This window comes from Chaetura pelagica, unplaced genomic scaffold (assembly GCF_000747805.2).
Source record: "Chaetura pelagica isolate M959 unplaced genomic scaffold, ChaPel_1.0 scaffold345, whole genome shotgun sequence".
Classification (NCBI taxonomy): Eukaryota; Metazoa; Chordata; class Aves; order Apodiformes; family Apodidae; genus Chaetura; species Chaetura pelagica.
The window spans coordinates 568,678-578,249 of NW_009953962.1; the positions used below are offsets into that span (position 1 = coordinate 568,678).

Genomic DNA, 9,572 nt, shown 5'->3' on the forward strand with positions numbered 1-9,572 from the left:
TCTGCCTGAGGACAGGAGGTCCTCATAAATCCAAATGAATGGGAATTTTTATTTTTGTTTTCTTTTCTACACAAATTGGAAAGAGCCAGGTAGGTCACTGACTTGAGAATTTGACAGCCTCTGATAAGTAGGTAACAGATGTGCAGAAGGTCCGCATGTGTACATGCCTACCGGGGCCAGAGCACTTTGTTAAAAATTAACTTTTAACACTAAGGAAGCAATGTTTCCAGGACTATGCCTCTTGTAAGCACTTAATAGAGAAAGTAAAGAGTAGAAAAAATAGGAAAACAGGATCCAAATTCTATGAGCATTCATTTTCCTGCCAAACAGTGGAGTGTTCCATAATCACACAGTATCCAATGCCACTTATTTCTTTGTCATTAAAAATAGAATAATAGAATGGGTAGGGTTAGAAGGGTCAAAGATCATCTAGTTTCAACCTCTCTACATGGTCAGGGACACCTCCAATTAGACCAGGTTGCACAAATCCCCACCCAACATGACCTTGAACACTTCCAGGGAGTGGGCATCCACAACTTCCCTGGGCAGCCTGTTTCAGTGTCTCACCAGCCTTACACTAAAAAATTTATTCCTAATGCCTAACATAAATCTACCCTCGTCCAGCTTAAAACCATTATCCCTCATCCTATCACTACACACTCTAGTAAAAAGTCTCTCGTCCTCTTTCCTGTAGGCCTCCTTCATATATTGGGAGGCCACTTTAAGGTCTCCCTAGATCCTTCTCTTTTCCAGGCTGAACAGCCCCAGCTCTCTCAGCCTGCCTTCATAGGGCCCCAGCCCTCTGATTATCTTTGTCCTCTGGACTCACTCCAAGAGCTCTAGGTTCTTCCTGTGTTGAGGGCTCCAGAACTGGACACAGTACTCCAGGTGAGGTCTCATGAGAGCGGAGAAGAGGGGCTGAATCAGCTCCCTCCTTCTCAGTGATGCCATTAAAATCATAGCCCTGCAGGCTTGCACGTATTTGCAGCTCCTCCTGCTTATTTCCCATGCCATGTGCATGCGCATAGAGGCATTTAAGTTGGGTCCCCATTGAACTTGCCTCAGTGCCTGGGATTCCATTATCCTTCCTTTCAGGTATTCTTCTGCTGGCCTGTGATCCTTCTTCAGGCCCAGGGAATATCTTACTCAAATTGGCTTCAAAGGGGTGGCAGATGGATTGAGGATCCCCTCCCCCAGCAACTCTGGTTTAAATCCCTCAACAGATTGGCAAGCTGTTGCCAAAGGTAGTCACCTACTTCACTGAAAGATTAATCCCATCAGCCCCTAGGAGACCATGTGTCTCAAAGAGAGTCCCATGGTCTAGGAAGCCAAAGCCCTGGTGGTGGCACCACTCCGGTAGCCGGTTATTGATTTTCCCCCATGCATTTGCTCTTTCAATCCCATTCCCTTTGAGCAGGGAATAAAAACTATCTGGCCTCCCTAGTTCTTCACTGCCACTTCCAGGGCTCTGTAAGCAAATGTTACATATGATGTTACATAGCCTTTTCACAATTTCCTTCAACTCAGACACCTGCTGCAGGAGGTCCTCTACCTTGCCACACCTAATGCCTGAAAGTTTCCCACCTAACCCTGACTCATGCAAGAGTTCCAGGCACTTCCCACAGTCTGCAGTCTGTACAGCAACCTCTTCTTTCAGCTGCTCTGAGTCTAGGAATCAGTCACTACAGGGTTGGATGGTGTAGAACCCCCAGCCAGAGCTGCAGGCCTTGTTCCCTGCTGAGTGTTCACTCTAGGCATTCTAGTTCTTGCAATTAATTGGTCAGACTCCTTTCATTATCAAGATTTTAGTTGTGCTTTTCTTTTTTTTTTTTTTTTTTTCCCTGCTGGTTTTAATTGACAAGGAGTAAATGTGGGTGATGATTCACAAATTTGTGATACTAGTGATCATATGATTTTTTACTGAACAGTATTAATACTTAAAGGTAAAAAGTTCTATATCAAATACAAACTACACTGATCTTTATTCAGAATCACAGAATCATCATAGTTGGAAAAGACCTCTGAGAACACCTAGTCCAGCCTTCCACACAGGGAGGAGTGTGTGTGTGTGAACAACACAACATACCCAAAGAAATGACAGCGAAACCCACAACCACACACCCCACAAAACCAACAACATGTAACCCACAAAAAACTCACCATGCCCACTAGAGCATGCCATGAAGTGCCACATCTGCATGTTTCTTTAATACATCCAGGGTTACCTCAAGGTCATCCTTACTTATGTAGGAAAACATGCAGTAAACATCCTTAACTCACAAACTCTCTCCTTTACTTTTCTGATGCTTTGTAGCTCCACATTTATCCTAAGCAGAACACTTGAAAAATCCTGCTGTCACATCTGAGGGTAGTTAAAATCTTGTTATTAGTGCTCATCATTTCCTTTTTATATGGTTTCATTTTGGTTTGTGTATGTGGTTTAAACAAGCAAAGAAAAACCAAAACAAAACAACCAGAAAAGAAAAAAATAAACCAAAGAAACCCAAACAAAACCACATAACAAAAACCAAGCCAACAGTTTTGTAAAATAAATAAAATTAAGTTCCACCAATAATATCTTAAACTACTGTATTTGCAAAAAAAAGGGAAAGAAAGGAAGAGAGAAAACTGGAATTTACACTAAGAATTTTCTGGTCTAAGCTAATGTAATTCACTGTTCCAGCAACTTAGCTGCAGACTAGCTGATTTCTAAAAATGCAGTACAAAAGAAGGGAGAGAGTGAAATAAACCCTTAGTAAAGTAAAAAATCCTGCACTTTGGGTTTTGGCAGAGCTTAAAAATAAAACTCAGGCAACATGAATCTGGATTTGAACGTCCTATTTTTTTGCAGTTTAATTTGCACACTGACCCTTTAAACTCTTTTCCAAGCACTGTATCCTCAGGCACAGCCACAAGGCATAACCATCTCCTGTAGTGTGACTTCATCATAGGTTCTCACCTCCCTGCCCAGCAAGTCCTGAAATATCTAGTAATTTTTCTTGCCCCACTTTCAGTCTGCTTTCATATATCCTAACATAATGAAAAGTACCTGCTACTGCTAGACCTTTATACATGATGAAATCAATTTGAGAGTTGAAGACAGAGACTTAATTGCTTTCACAACTAAAATTCAAACAAAGTTTTAAATAAGGTTAATTCATTTTCCATTAAAAAAAAAATAAAATAAAATTAAATCCTCCCCACAATAAAATGGGTCTGCTTTTTAGAATAAAATAGTTCCTACAGTTATTTATAACTAATTGCTGAAGTTATGCTGTGGTAGAAAGAGAATTTAAGAGTAATTTTGGTCAGAATGTGGATCTGAGTCAATCTTAAATCTCACACTTTTCTTGTTCATGCAGAATATTTAGCTAGAAAACATACTGTTTTTAATCTGACACAAGCCTATTCTCTGCTAAAAGAAATAAAATAAAAATAATGAAAAACATGAAACTGTTCAAAATTGATATTGTAATTTTCTTCTTTACATGGGTCTGTGCTTTTATGAATTATTTATCCAAGATATAGGTTTTAATTTTTAGAAACTATCTTGTGTTTTCAGACAAAACATAAAATTAAGATAACAGCTTGAGCTGACCTCATTTCTATGTTGTATTTGTAGTATAGATTTATGGATTTTAAGGCCAAAATTGATATCAGTCACATTTCCAAGTGGCTTAATACACACTGAGCAAAATAATAAATATCTGTTCCCAGGATTCATATTAAGCTTATGCAATTAAATAGGAAATCTATGCTCTTCACTGCTTTAAATATAAACAGCAAGGCTTACTTAAAAGTACCAAGGTCACAAACTCGGTTTTTTTGTAGGATCATGGTGACAATCAGCAAAACTGTGGAACTCGTGTTCTGTTCTTGCAACAGACAGTGCTTCTCTTCTTGTGTCAACAAACACCAAAAGAACCCTGAAGAAATGCTGCTATCAGAGAAACTGCTGAGAAAAAACAACAGTAATAGCAAAAAATAGAATATCTACTCAATTAAAGTTCTGTGATCAAAAACTTCACAGTTGTTTTCTAAAACATCTGTACCCATTCATCTGTCTTTATTACTTGTTGGTTTCTAATTTTGCATCAGTGGTTTTTGTCTACTTAGAGCCTGTAACATTTTGTTACAGTCAAGCCTGAATTCTTCTTGGAGACCATGTCCCTTCAGATAGGAAACCTTTTTTTTTTTTTTATTTTCAATGTAATAACCACCTGAGCTTGCCAAAAAAAGAGGTTACAGGAGAAATTGCCCTAAAGCCTCATTATTTGCTGAACAGAGAGAGCAGAATCCCACAGTTCTACTCTGCAAGGTTTATCTGATACCAGAACTTCAGTCTCCAGACTCCAGCAATAGCTCACATTACTTCTTATAAATTTTCTAAGTAAGTTTTGGGAGAGTTTATGCTGACACAAGTTACTATTTAATTAAAAAAGCAGCAGCTTCTCATCGATTGCCTCTCCTTTTGATTTTCCTTTCGAGACTTTCTTCCTACCATGCCACTCTTGAAGATGATTCATTACCAAAACTGCTACCTGACTTCAAGGAAAGAGAGAAATAGCTTTCTTTTTTTTTTTTTTTTTTTTTTTCTTTTTTTTAACACTTCAATGTCACTGCATCTCAAACTCCCTTGTTGTATATACAAAGCCTTCATTACTTCAGTAATCACACCCAGAAATTGATGATTTTTAACTATTTGATAGGCTTTCCTGTTATAAGTTTACTGAAATTCAGGTGTTTCTCAGGCCAGATCAAAATCTACCTATAAGTAGAAAATATTATTAGTCATGTTTGGGAATGCTCGGCTAAAATATTGCAGAAGATCACACTGTCTCATTAATGTGTGTCAAATCATTCCTGGGACTTTTTATTTGTTTTAATTTAGCTCACACAAAGAATGATTCAAAGAATAAAAGAGTATCTTTGATACAATATATATGTAAATTTTAGCTACACTTTGAGATATGTAAGTCCACCCAAGATATTCATACTGGCCCAACTCATCAAAAATTAATAGCTCAAACCCATAAAAAATGGTTCATATTCTATACTAATTGCTAAATATGCAAGTATGTTGTCAAAATTCAGAATAATGTTGCTCTAGAAAAGCTATTCCTTTAGTTCTTTAGAACATAGACCATGTCTACATGTGGCTGCTATGTTCAAGAGCAACCTGCAGTAGAAGATACCTTGGGGCTCACCTGCCCTTCAGCATTGAACTGACTTGTGGACAAAGCAAGTACAAAATGCCAATAGATGTATTGAGCATACAAGGCTGACTGTTTTCCAGAAGTGAACACTGCAGGCATGAGCAGTAAATTTGCCTATGAAAGTTGCCACCAAAATATAATACAGCCTCATGTCTACTAGCTCACAATTTAACAGTATCATAAATGGCAGTATTACATTTTCAGTCTTCCTTCCTCCCACCCACCTCATATTCTCAGATTCATGGATTAAGAAAAAGAAATACTAAATAAGTGAAACACATAAAATAATGTGTGTGAGATATTCCAGAGCAAGTAATATTTAAAAAACAAGAGAAGCAGAGAAATAACTTAAAAGAACGTGCACATTTCAGATGTTATCAATACACTAATAGTTTCATGGAATCATAGAATCATTAAGGTTGAAAGGGACATCAAAGATCATCAAGTTCCAACCCCCCTGCCATGAAGACAAAACCCTACCATTAGACCAAAATCTTGTCCAACCTGGCCTTAAAAACCTCCAGAAATGGGGCATCAACCACCTCCCTGGGAAACCCATTACAGTTCCTCACCACCCTTACAGTGAAGAATGTCTTCCTAATATCTAACGTAAATCTCCCCTCTCTCAATTTAAAAACATTAGCCCTTGTCTTATCACCATCTTATCTGATGAAAACCCCTCCCCAGCTTTCCTGAAGACCCCTTTCAAGTACTGGAAGGATCTATAAGGTCTCCCCAGAGCCTTCTATTCTCTAGGCTGAACAGCCCCAGTTCTCTTTGTCTGTCTTCCTAGCAGAGGTGCTCCAGCCCTTTGATCATCTTGGTGGCCCTTCTCTGGACCCTTTCCAACAGGTCCATATCCTTCTTGTGCTGAGGCCACCAGAACTGTGTGCAGTACTCCAGGTGGGGTCTCACCAGAGCAGAGCAAAGGAGCAGAATCCCCTCCCTGGCCCTGCTGGCCACACTTCATTTGATGCAGTCCAGGGTGTGTTTGGCTCTCTGGGCTGTGAGCACACACTGGTGGCTCATGTTGAGCTTCTCATCTATTACCACCCCCAAGTCCTTCTCCTCAGGGCTGCTCTGTAGCCATTCTTCCCCCAGCCTGTATTTGTTCTTGGGGTTGTGCCGACCCAGGTGCAGGACCCTGCTCTTGGCCTTGTTGAACTTCATGAGGTTGACACTGGCCCACCTCTTGAGCATGTCAAGGTCACCTCTGGATGGTGTCCCTTACCTCTTGGGTGTCAAGCACAACACACAGCTTGGTGTCATCAGCAAACTCAATCCCACTGTGCGTGTCTTCAACAAAGATATTAAACAGCACCGGTCCCAGTACTGACCCCTGAGGAACACCACGCATCACCTGGCTCCATTTGGACACTGAACCATTGACAACAACTCCTTCAATAGTGACACTGTCTCACAAGTTCCTCACACTCAAGAGGGCACTAGGCCTTGCTCACAAGAGACTTTGTAGACCAGGATGTCATGTGGGACAGTGTCAAACACTTTGCACATCCAGGTAGATGACATCAGTTGCTCTGCCACCATCCACTATCTCTGTAGCCGTGTTGCAGAAGGCCACCAGACTGGTCAGGCATGACTCGTCCTTACTGAAGCCATGTTGGCTGCCACCAATCACCTCTTTATTTTCCATTTGTCTTAACGGACTTTCCAGGAGGATCTGCTCCATGACCTTGCCAGGCACAGATGTGAGACTGACTGTCCTGCAGTTCCCTGGCTCTTCCTTTTCCCCCTTTTTAAAAATAGGAGCTATGTTCCCTTTTTTTTCCAATCAGCAAGAACCTCACCAGGCTGCCATGACCTCTCAGATATGATGGACAGAGGCTTAGCAATTTCATCCACCAACTTCCCTCAGGACCCATGGGTGAATCCCATCAGGTCCCATTTATGCACCTCCAGGTTCTTTAGATGGTCACAAATCTGCTCTACACCTTCAGTGGGCAGTAATTAATTTCTCCAAGTCCCTGCTTTCACCTTCTGTAGCCTTTGTTTTGAGGTTGGAGAATTTGCCAAAGACTGAAGCAAAGAAGCTATTGAGGACCTCAGCCTTCTCAATAACCTGTGTTGCTATCTCACCTATTTCCTTCAGGAAAGGGTCTACACTCTCCTTGGTTGTCCTTTTCTCCCTAACATACCTAAATAAGCTTTTCCTTTTATTCTTTACATCCCTGACAAAATTTTCCTCCCTTTTTTTCCTGCATAGTGGTGTTTCATCCATCCTTTACTTTCTTGCTTCTTCTGAGTTTCTTATCCTCAAACAACAGCATTGCATTGTCTTACCAATGCCTAAATTATTCATCCAATAAATTGTTTCTTCTTCTGATAGCTTCCTCAAAAGACAGTGGAGAATCAGTGCACATTTTCCTACTGGAAAACAGGAATCTTTACATCTTAGCAGATAATTATGTTTTAATTTATCTTAGGTTAACTTCTAACCATTACCTGATACAGAACTTGGGTATAACTATTTACTGCAGAAATACCTCAGAAGAATTAATTCTTGCTTACCTCACTGTTCCCCCAGATGCCTCTGAGCAACACATGCTAGGCTCTTGTTGAAGAAGAAGAGCTGAATGAGGATGGGGACAATAGGCAAGCTACACCAAAACTGCATACACAGTCAGACAGGCCTACTGCCCATAATACCATCACACACAAAAGAAAAAAAACAGAAGGGTTATAGTTGTAGGTGACCCTGTTCTGAGGGGAACAGAGGGTCTGATATGCTGTGTAGACCTTCCTCACAGGGACATCTGCTGTCTTCCTGGAGCCTGGGTTAAGGACATCACTAGAAAACTTCCTAGCTTTAATGAAGTCCACAGATTACTACCCACTACAGATTTTCTATGTAGGTCAAGAGGAAACATCAAATAGTAGTCCACGAACAATCAAGAGACACTTCAGGGAGTTGGGACAGTTAGTGAGACACTCTGAGGTGCAAGTTGTTTTTTCCTTCCTTCCAGTTGAAAGTAGTGCCATTGTAAAGAACAGGAGGATCCAATCTGTCAAGACATGGTTTCATAGCTGGTGTCACCACCACGATTTTGTGATTATTTTTTTTTATAATGAGGTAGACTACACAGCACCAGAAATGCTGGCATCAAACAGAAGACACCTTTCTAAAAGGGTGAAGAGAGTCTTTGCCCAAAAGATTGTGAAGCTTATTTACAGGGCTTTAAATTAGATGCAAAGCGGGAGAGGGATAATCATATCAAGAATGTCTTCCTGAAGTGGCAGGAAGATACACCAGGGTTGGAAGGATAGGGTGATAGTAAGGGCCTTCAACCTGTTGCCTGCAAGCATGCTCTGGATACTGCACCACAGGCAAAGTCTTACAGAGAGAAGTCAGGGCCTCCTGAAGTAATAGGAGACAGCAGGATAGCATCTGTGAAATGCCTTGGGAGAATAAAGGAATATTCCTCTAAGAAGGTGGCATAGCTGGCAGCCCAGCTGAAGTGCCTCTACACCAATGCACTCAGCATGGGCGACAAACATGAAGAGTTGAAAGCCACAGTGCTACAGGAAAACTACAACATACTGGCAGTTATGGAAACTTGGTGGGATAAATCTGATGACTGGAGAGTGGTTATCAATGGCTACAAGCTGTTCAGAAGTAACAGAAGAGGAAGAACAGGTGGAGGTGTTGCCTCCCATGTAGACAAGTGGGTAGAGTGTGAAGAGTTGTCCCTAAAGAATAGCCATAAGCAGGTCAAAAGCTTATGTGTAGGAACTAGGGATCAGGACAAGAAATGGAGTCTTGTGATTGGAGTCTACTACAGGCTACCAGATCAAGTAAAGCTTATCAATGAAGCCTTCTTACTCAAGCTGAAGGAGGTGTTGTGCTCACAGACTCTCATCCTGCTGGGGGATTTCAAGCAGTTTGATAGCTGTTGGAAAAGTACCACAAATAAATTTTAGGAAAACAAACTTCCAGCTCTTCAAGGAGTTACTAAGTAGGACCCTGAGAGAAACAGCCCTCAGGGAAAAGGGAGCACAACAGAGCTGGCAGATCTTTAAGGATGTTTTCCATAGAGTGCAAAAGATCTCAATCCCCAGGTGTAAGAGATCAGGCAAGGAAGGCAAGAGACCAGCTTGGCTGAGTCAAGACCTGCTGGTCAAACTAAAAGGCAAGATGGAACTACACAGGAAGTGGAAATGAGGACAGGTATCCTGGGAAGAGTATAGGAATGTTGCCTGGTTGTGTAGGGATGAGGTCAGGAAGGCCAAGGTGCAGCTGGAGCTAAACTTGGCAAGGGATGTAAAGGAAAAGAGCTTCTACAGGTATGCAAACCAGAAAAGAAGGTTAAAGAAAGTATACACCCCCGATGAGCAACA

General features: G+C 41.1%; 1 pseudogene; it reads right to left on the reverse strand.

Moving 5' to 3' along the window:
* Window positions 1–1,252: 1,252 nt before the first annotated feature.
* Window positions 1,253–7,455, reverse strand: LOC104392524 (annotated as a pseudogene).
* Between the last annotated feature and the right edge of the window lie 2,117 nt (window positions 7,456–9,572).